This window comes from Rousettus aegyptiacus, unplaced genomic scaffold (genome assembly GCF_014176215.1).
Source record: "Rousettus aegyptiacus isolate mRouAeg1 unplaced genomic scaffold, mRouAeg1.p scaffold_m13_p_9, whole genome shotgun sequence".
Lineage (NCBI taxonomy): Eukaryota > Metazoa > Chordata > Mammalia > Chiroptera > Pteropodidae > Rousettus > Rousettus aegyptiacus.
The window spans coordinates 102,816,359-102,824,332 of record NW_023416312.1 but is presented as its reverse complement, the minus strand read 5'-3'; the positions used below and the strand labels follow the sequence as shown (position 1 = coordinate 102,824,332).

The 7,974-nt window shown below is 40.2% G+C and overlaps 1 non-coding gene and 1 pseudogene across 1 annotated transcript; both read right to left on the bottom strand.

Annotated features, from left to right (window-relative positions):
- Positions 1-5,579: 5,579 nt before the first annotated feature.
- LOC118607985 lies at positions 5,580-5,697 on the bottom strand (annotated as a pseudogene).
- Positions 5,698-6,102: 405 nt separating this feature from the next.
- On the bottom strand, positions 6,103-6,221 carry LOC118608329. Its single transcript, XR_004952988.1, has one exon. It is a non-coding gene; the product is annotated as a 5S ribosomal RNA (ribosomal RNA).
- Positions 6,222-7,974: the final 1,753 nt, after the last annotated feature.

Genomic DNA, 7,974 nt, shown 5'->3' with positions numbered 1-7,974 from the left:
GATGGTGGCCATTCTGACAGGTGTGAGGTGATAGCTCATAGTGGTTTTCATTTGCATTTCCCTGATGATTAGCGATGTTGAGCATCTTTTCTTATGTCTGTTGGCCATCTGTATGTCCTCTTTGGAGAAACGCCTATTCAGGTCCATTTTTTAGTTGGATTGTTTATTTCTGTTGTTGTTGAGTCATATGAGTTCTTTATAAAATTTGGATATTAACCCCTTATCAGACGTATGATTGGTGAAGGTCTTCTCCCATTCGATAGGTTGTCTTTTCGTTTTGTTTGTTGATGGTTTCATTTGCTGTGCAAAAACTTGTTAGTTTAACGTAGTGTCATTTGTTTATTTTTTTGTTTGTTTCCTTTGCCCAAGGAGATATGTCAGAAAAAAGATTACTAAGAGCAATGTCCGAGAGTTTACTGCCCATTTTTCTTCTAAGACTTTTATGGACTGGGGGTCTTACATTTAAGTCTTTAATCCGTTTTGAGTTTATTATGGAATATGGGATAAGAAGGTGGTTCAGTTTCATTTTTTTGCACATATATGTACAGTTTTCCCAGCACCATTTATTTAATAGATTGTCTTTAATCCATTGTATATTCTTGATTCCTTTGTCATAGATTAAATGACCACATAGATGTAGGCTTATTTCCGGGCTCTCTATTCTGTTCTATTAACCTGTATCTTTTTTAAAACTGTATTGTTATGATTAATATGGCCTTGTAGTATAGTTTGATATCAGCTAGTGTGATAGCTCCAACTTTGTTCTTTTTCCTATTGCCTATTTGAAGTCTTTTGTGGCTCAATATAAATTTTAGGATTATTAGTCCTAGTTCTGTGAAAATCAGTATTTTGACAGGGATTCCATTAAATCTGGAAATTACTTTCAGTAGCATGGGCATTTTAACAGTGTTAATTCTTCCTGTCCATGAGCTCAGAATATCCTTTCATTTATTTGTGTGTTCTTCAATGTCTTGTAGTTTTCCGAGCACAGTTAGTTACCTTACCTCTTTGGTTAAAATCATTCCTAGGTATTTTATTCATTTTAATGCCTTCGTAAATGGGATTGTTTTCTTAATTTATACTCCTGCTTGTGCATTACTGGTGTTTAAAAATGCAACCAATTTCCGAACATTAATTTTGTATCCCACTACTTTACTGAATTCATTGACTAGTTCTGATAGTTTTCTGTTGGAACTTTAGGGTTATCTACATATAGTATTATGTCATCTGCAAATAACGACAGTTTTACTTCTCCCTTTCAAATCTGGATGCCTTTTATTTCTTTTTCTTGTCTGATTGCTGTGTTCAGACTTCTAACAGTAAGTTGAATAGAAGAGATAAGAATGCACATCTCTGTGTTATTCCTCATCTTAAAAAGCTTTCGGCTTTTCACCTTTGAGTATGATGTTATCTGCGAGTTTATCATAGATGTCCTTTATTATTTTGAGGTATGTTCCCTCTACCCTCCCTTTGCTGAGAGTTTTTATCATAAACGAATGTTGAATTTTGTCACATGGTTTTTCTGCATCTATTGATATAATATGATTTATATCCTTTATTTTGTTTGTGTGGTATATCACATTAATGATTTACAGATACTAAATCATCCTTGCATCCCAGGAATAAATCCCTCTTGATCATGGCATATGATCTTTTTAAGGTATTACTGAATTTGGTTGGCTAATATTTTGTTGGGGATTGTCACATCTGTGTTCATGAGGTTGTATCAGTCTAGACCTGTGTCTGGCTCCCCTGGATGGTGAGATCCTTTCATAGGTAGAAGTGAAGTATGCTCTTCTCTGTCCTTGTGTAAAGCAAAGACTTGATCTCCAATAAGTATTCATGGCATGTTTCCTGGAAATCAAACCCCCTTTGGTAGGATGAATTCAGAAGTAATTGGTACTTACGAAGGTCTTAGAAATGCAGAGGTTAGCTACCAGCACAGGATGGTGAGAGCCTAGTCCTTGTAATGGGAGACCCATGAATGTACAGTTGAAGCAGCTTGGCTTCTTCTGTTCACCCCCACCCTGTCCTCTTCTGCCTCACCCTCCTTGCAAGTTGTGCGTTTCTTGTCTTTCTGTCTGCCTGTCTCCCAGACTACCCCGTATGTCTCCTCTGAGCCTGCCCTTTCTGGGTGACCTGATCATAACATCTGTCTATATTTTTCTGTTTCTCTGGTTCTAAGCTCTCATCTTAAACAGTTTGTAGAAGATACTTTTGGTAGTTGGGAATGGCAGAGCAGCTTTTCCAGTCGGCGAGTCAGCATGTAAGCTTACGAATTCCCAAAGGAAAGACTGTGGACCATCTTCTGGGTGGAAAGGGATGGGGGTACTTCCTTCTATCTGGACACTATACTTAGCGTAATGCAGCCTAAATTCCCATTAGATTTTTTGGTCTTATATCCCCTTGGTGATGCCTGTTAGGCAAAGTCTCAAGTCTCTTTCCTGTAAACTGTGTACAGGTATCTCTTCCATCCTGTGTATAGCCAGTTGCTTTTCTGCACCCAGGTGCAGGGCTCTCTATTTGTAACTGTCAGTCACACGGTCAGGCTCCATCACTGCTTTCAGCCCGTGAACATCTAGTGTGGAGTATGCTGCAGTAATCTCCTCTGCTCTCTCTACTTAAGCCTGTTTTGCTATTTTGTCGAGACATCCCATACTTCATTCCCCCTTTCAACAGGGCGAGGTCAGCCTTTTCCAGCTGCTCCAGGAGACAGTTCCCAAGCCCCGCGATGTGGGAATGCCCTTGATCAGTGAGCACCAGTACAACCACAGTCGAGACAGCAGCTCCAATGACAGTCTCTCCCTCAGTGGAGCCGGGTCTCTGTCGGGGAGAACCCTATGCATTTGCTGGCTCATTCAGCAGTGGGTAGAGTAAGATTTCCATTTGGCTGTCAGGGATCCGGCCCTGGGATGTCAGGGAAGGCCAGGGAAGACCAGCGCACCAACATGACTCTTCCGATGGCTCAGGGGTTGTCAGGTCCAGACGCCTCCAGTCAGCTACATCTAGGGCCCCTTCTCTACCTGAGAAGGGCTGGCCCGGCTTCGGTCATGGCCCCAAGCACTCAGCTCATTTTATTTCTCTTTTAAACCAGCGCCATCTATGACATCATTGAACACAGCCTGATTGCAGCAGGGAGTGTGGTATTACCACTGCCTTCTTATCAGCTCCCTAAACAGCTTATTTTATTTTACTACTACCTGGTTTTACTTTGACGTTTTTTGAAATATATTTGAAATAAATCATTGTGTACATCTAATGTATACAACATTTTAATTTAATACATTTGCATATTAAGATATGATTGTACCACTATCACATTACATGACAACATCTGTCCTATCTCCTGACTGCCCCCTCATCCCCTGGTAACCATCATTTTACTGTCTTTATGAGTTCGGCCTTTTTGGATTACACATATAAGTGATATTATACAGTACTTGCCTTTCTCTTTCTGACTCATTTCACTTAGAATCATGTGTTCATGGTCCATCCATGTTGTTTCAAATGGCAAGATGTCTTTTTTGTGGCTGAATGATATCTATATACTTATGTATATAGATATATGCATCTTCTTTATCAACTCATCCATCAATGGGCAATTAGGTTGTTTCCATATCTTGGCTATTATGAATGATGCTATAGTCAACACGGGAGGGCGGCTGTCTCTTTGATATCCTGTTTTTATTTCCTTTGCTATATGGCCAAAAGTGAGATTGCTGGATCATATGGCAGATCTATTTTTACTTTTTTGAGGAAGCGCCATGCTGTTTTCCATAACAACTGCACCAGTTTATATTCCCACCAACAGTGCACAAGGCTCCCTTCTCGCCATATCCTTGTGAACACGTGTTATCTCTTGTCTTCTCGATGGTAGCCATTCCTACAGGTGTGAGGTGATATCTCCTTGTGGTTTTGATTTGCATTTCCCTGATGCTTAGTGATGTTGAGCATCATTTAATGTACCTATTGACCCCTCGAATGCTTTCTTGGGAAAAAAATGTCTATTTGGTTCCTCTGCCCATTTTTTTAGTCAAGTTATCTGCTTTTATGTTATCGAGTTATATGAGTTCTTTATTTATTTTGGATATTTACTCCTTATCCAATATGTGGTTTGAAAAAATTTTCTCCCATTCTGTATATTACCTTTTCATTTTGATAATTGTTTCCATGGCAGCACAGAAGCTTTTACTTGGCTTTAGTCCTACTTGTTGATTTTGAGTGTCACATCCAGAAAATTTTTGCCAAGACCAATGTCAGTGAGCTTCTTCCCTACATATTCTTCTAGGTGTTTTATCATTTTAGGTCTTATATTTAAGTCCTCAATCCATTTTGAGTTAATTTTTGTGAGTGGCGTAAGATAACGGTCCAATTACTTAGTTCAGTACATGTTAACCCAGTTTTCCCAGCACTATTTGTTGAAGAGGCTATCTTTTCCTGACTGGGTGTTCCTGGCTCCCTTGTCAAATATCAGTTGACCTTACCTACAGGGGTTTAATTCCAGGCTCTCTCTTCTGTTTCATTGGTCTATGTGTCTATTTTTATACCAATGCCATACTGTTTTTCTTACTATAGCTTAGTAGTATACTTTGAAATCAGGAAATGAGATACCTCTGGTTTTGTTCATTTTCTTTAGAATCACTTTGGCTCTTTGTGGTCTTTTGTGTTTCCATACAAATTTTAGCACTTTTTTCTTCTATTTCTGTGAAGAACAATGTTGGTATTTTGATGAGGAATGCATTGAATCTCTAGATGAATTGGGGTAGTATGGACATTGAAGAATTTTAGTTCTTTCAATCCATGAATATGGGATGTCTTTCCATTTGTTTGTACCTTCCTTGATTGTTTTCAACAGTCTTGCTGTTTTGCTGCACGGATCCTTTACTGCCTTAGTTAAATTTATTCCTAAATATATTATTGTTTCTGATGCTATTGCGAAAGGGATAGTTATTAAAATTTTTCCCCTAAATGTTTCATTATTAATATATAGAAATACAACAGATTTTTCTTTGTGATTTTGTATCCTGCAACTTTATTGGAACTCGTTGATTAGTTCCAAAAGATTTTTGGTTTAGTCTTTGGGATTTTATGTACACAAAATTATATCAGTAACTAGTGACAATTTTATTTCTTACTTTCTGATTTTGATGCCTTTTATGTCTCTTTCTTGTCTAACTGCTATAGTTAGGACTTGCAGTACTTTATTGAATAAGAGTAGTGAGAGTAAATATCCATATCTTAGAGGAAAAGCTTTTAATTTTTCACCATTGAGTATAATGTCAGCTGTGGGTTAATATCTTATTTTTTAAAAAATACATATAGAAACATTTCAAAAGAGTATTCAAAGTTCTTAGAGTTTCACCATCCAGATATAACTCATTATTTCACAGTTTGTTGAAAATCTCTTCAGACAGACACACACACAAACACACAATTTTACATAAAATGTATCACAGTATGTATGCTCATTTATTTATTTGTTTATTTATTTACTTATTTTTAGGCGAGGCAGCCCTTGGTTAACCTCACAGATTGCAAGGACCTCGTCAGCTTACAATCCCTTATTTTTTTATTTTTTACACCTACAGCACCTGGACTTCTAGGTGGTCTCCCATCCAAGTACTAACCAGGCCTGACCCTGCTTAGCTTTGGAGATCAGACGAGATCAGGCTTGTTCAGAGTGTCGTGGCTGTAGATGCATGCTTTTCTTTAGTCTACTCTTTTCCAGAAATATTACATAATTAAGTATTTCTCTATATTCACACTATATGTTCTGTGTGTGTGTATGTATGTATGTGTGTGTGTGTATATATCTATATCTATATAACTGTATATCTATATCTATATAAACACATAGACTTAAAGTGCCATTGTTAACGACTGCATAGTATTTCATAGGTACCATTCTTGGAGGGTATTTAGGTTGCTCCTAATTTTTCAATAGTATAAGCACCATAATGAATATACTTTATATAAAATACATATTATTAAACTTTAATTCATTCAGTACATATAGTTGAAAGCTTACAGGTACTTGTCATGCTAAGCTCTAGGGAAATATGATAGACAAAACAGATTTAGTTCCTACCATCCTTAGCTTGTAGCCTACAGCACCTGGTCTTCCTAGGTGGTTTCCCATCTAAGTACTAACCAGGCCTGACCCTGCTTGGCTTCCGAGATCAGATGGGATCAGGCACGTTCAGGATGGCATGGCCGTAGACACTTGTAGTTGGATAGTCTGCCTTTTTAGGTTCAGTTTCTGAAGATAGAACTTGCTGAGTCAAGACCACTTTTGAGAAAGAATGTACCAATTTACACTCTTCCCAGTGGAATCCGAATGTGCTCATTTTCCCATTTTCTCTCCAACACTGGGTTCACTTTCGAGGTCTAAGTGGTCTCTTGGTTATTTTGTCAGGACAGTGAAGTAGGTATCCAAGAAAACAAGAGCGGGGAAGGCACATAGTCCCTAGAATCTTACCATGATTTCCTAGTTTAGGTCCTTGGCTTCTGGCTTCTGGTGTGTTTTGCTAGATGATCCTAACAAATAGTCTCTTTTCCCCTCTGTGTTCTAGACCAGGAGCACCTTTGTTTTTTGGTTCATTCATTTATTTACCAATTCCTCAGTCATCACTTGATAAGTGCCTATTCGGGGCCAAGCCTATGCCGGGTTTCGGGGATTCAGAAATGGATAAGATAAGGTACTTCTTCTCAAAAGCATCCAGACCACTTTTCATGGGTCTCGGGACATGGTCAGTCTCTGACACCATATGATGAACTTCAGTTCCTTGCCGTCTCAGCTCCTCAGGGATTGGGACAGCAGCGTTGAAGCCCGGAAGATGTGTTTGGCGGGATGGTTCAAGACTCTTTACCTCCTTGTGGACAATCCAAGAAAAGGTCAAAGGCCAATGTTAAGAACAACTCAGGCAGGTGTGTCTGGAGCCACCCAATGAGCACATTCGTGTGGCATTTGGGGACACAGTGGAGTACTCCCAGCTAATGTGCTTCGTCGTTTGCCACCGCTCATTCCCGCCCCAGCCCTACTCGATATCCTGTCCAATAATGTTACTAGTTGCCTTGGGGAGGAACTATCAAAATCACAAATGCCAAGAAGCAGGGAAAGAATGGGATCAAGGGACGAGAGCCCAGGAGGGTATCCTCAGTCCAATGTGGCAGTGTGTGGACACAAGCAAGTAGAGAGATGACTATGTCGTCACCACAGGGATAAATGCAGGGCACTATGTTGAGATGTGGCGAAGACCAAAGGCGTGTTAGGGATATGACAGTGAACGAGACAGAAATCACTGCCTTTATGTAGCTTACGCTCCAGCAGAGGGAGACAGATATTACACACAACATAGCATATATTAGGCGTCACAGTGTACAACAGAGCATGGAAAAGAAAGAGTCTGCACGGATGGGAGTGTCATTTTAAATCGGGTGTAATCACCGAGAAGGTGATATCTGGATAAAGACCTGAAAAAAGTTAGTAAGGGAGAGAATTGGGCAGGGAGTTGCAGGCAGAGGGAGTCAGGTGGGGACATACTTACTATGTTCAAGGAAACAATGGGGAGACCAGTAGGCCTGAAGCCGAATGAGGGTGGGCAAAGCATTGAGCATGGGGTCGGAGAGGTTGGGGCCGCGGGGCAGGGGAGGGCAGAGCAGGTGCCATCCTACAGGCCACGTGGCTCTCATGCTGAGGACAGGGGATGCCACTAGAGGATGTGACTAGATCCTAGAGGGACTTGAATGATGGATTCACGAGTTAGACTTTATTCTGTAGGCTAAGGGGAGCCTCTCAGGAGTGTTTAGAATGAGAGTGACCTGCAGATCTCTGGATGCTGCCAGAAGCAGGAAAGCCTGTTAGGAGAACCTGTCCCTTTTCTGTAAGATGTGCAGGCTGGAGGAGCGATCCTCTCTCAGCTCGGCCCATCACTGTCATTCCTGCCTATTTCGGATCCCGGAGAGAGCTGGAGC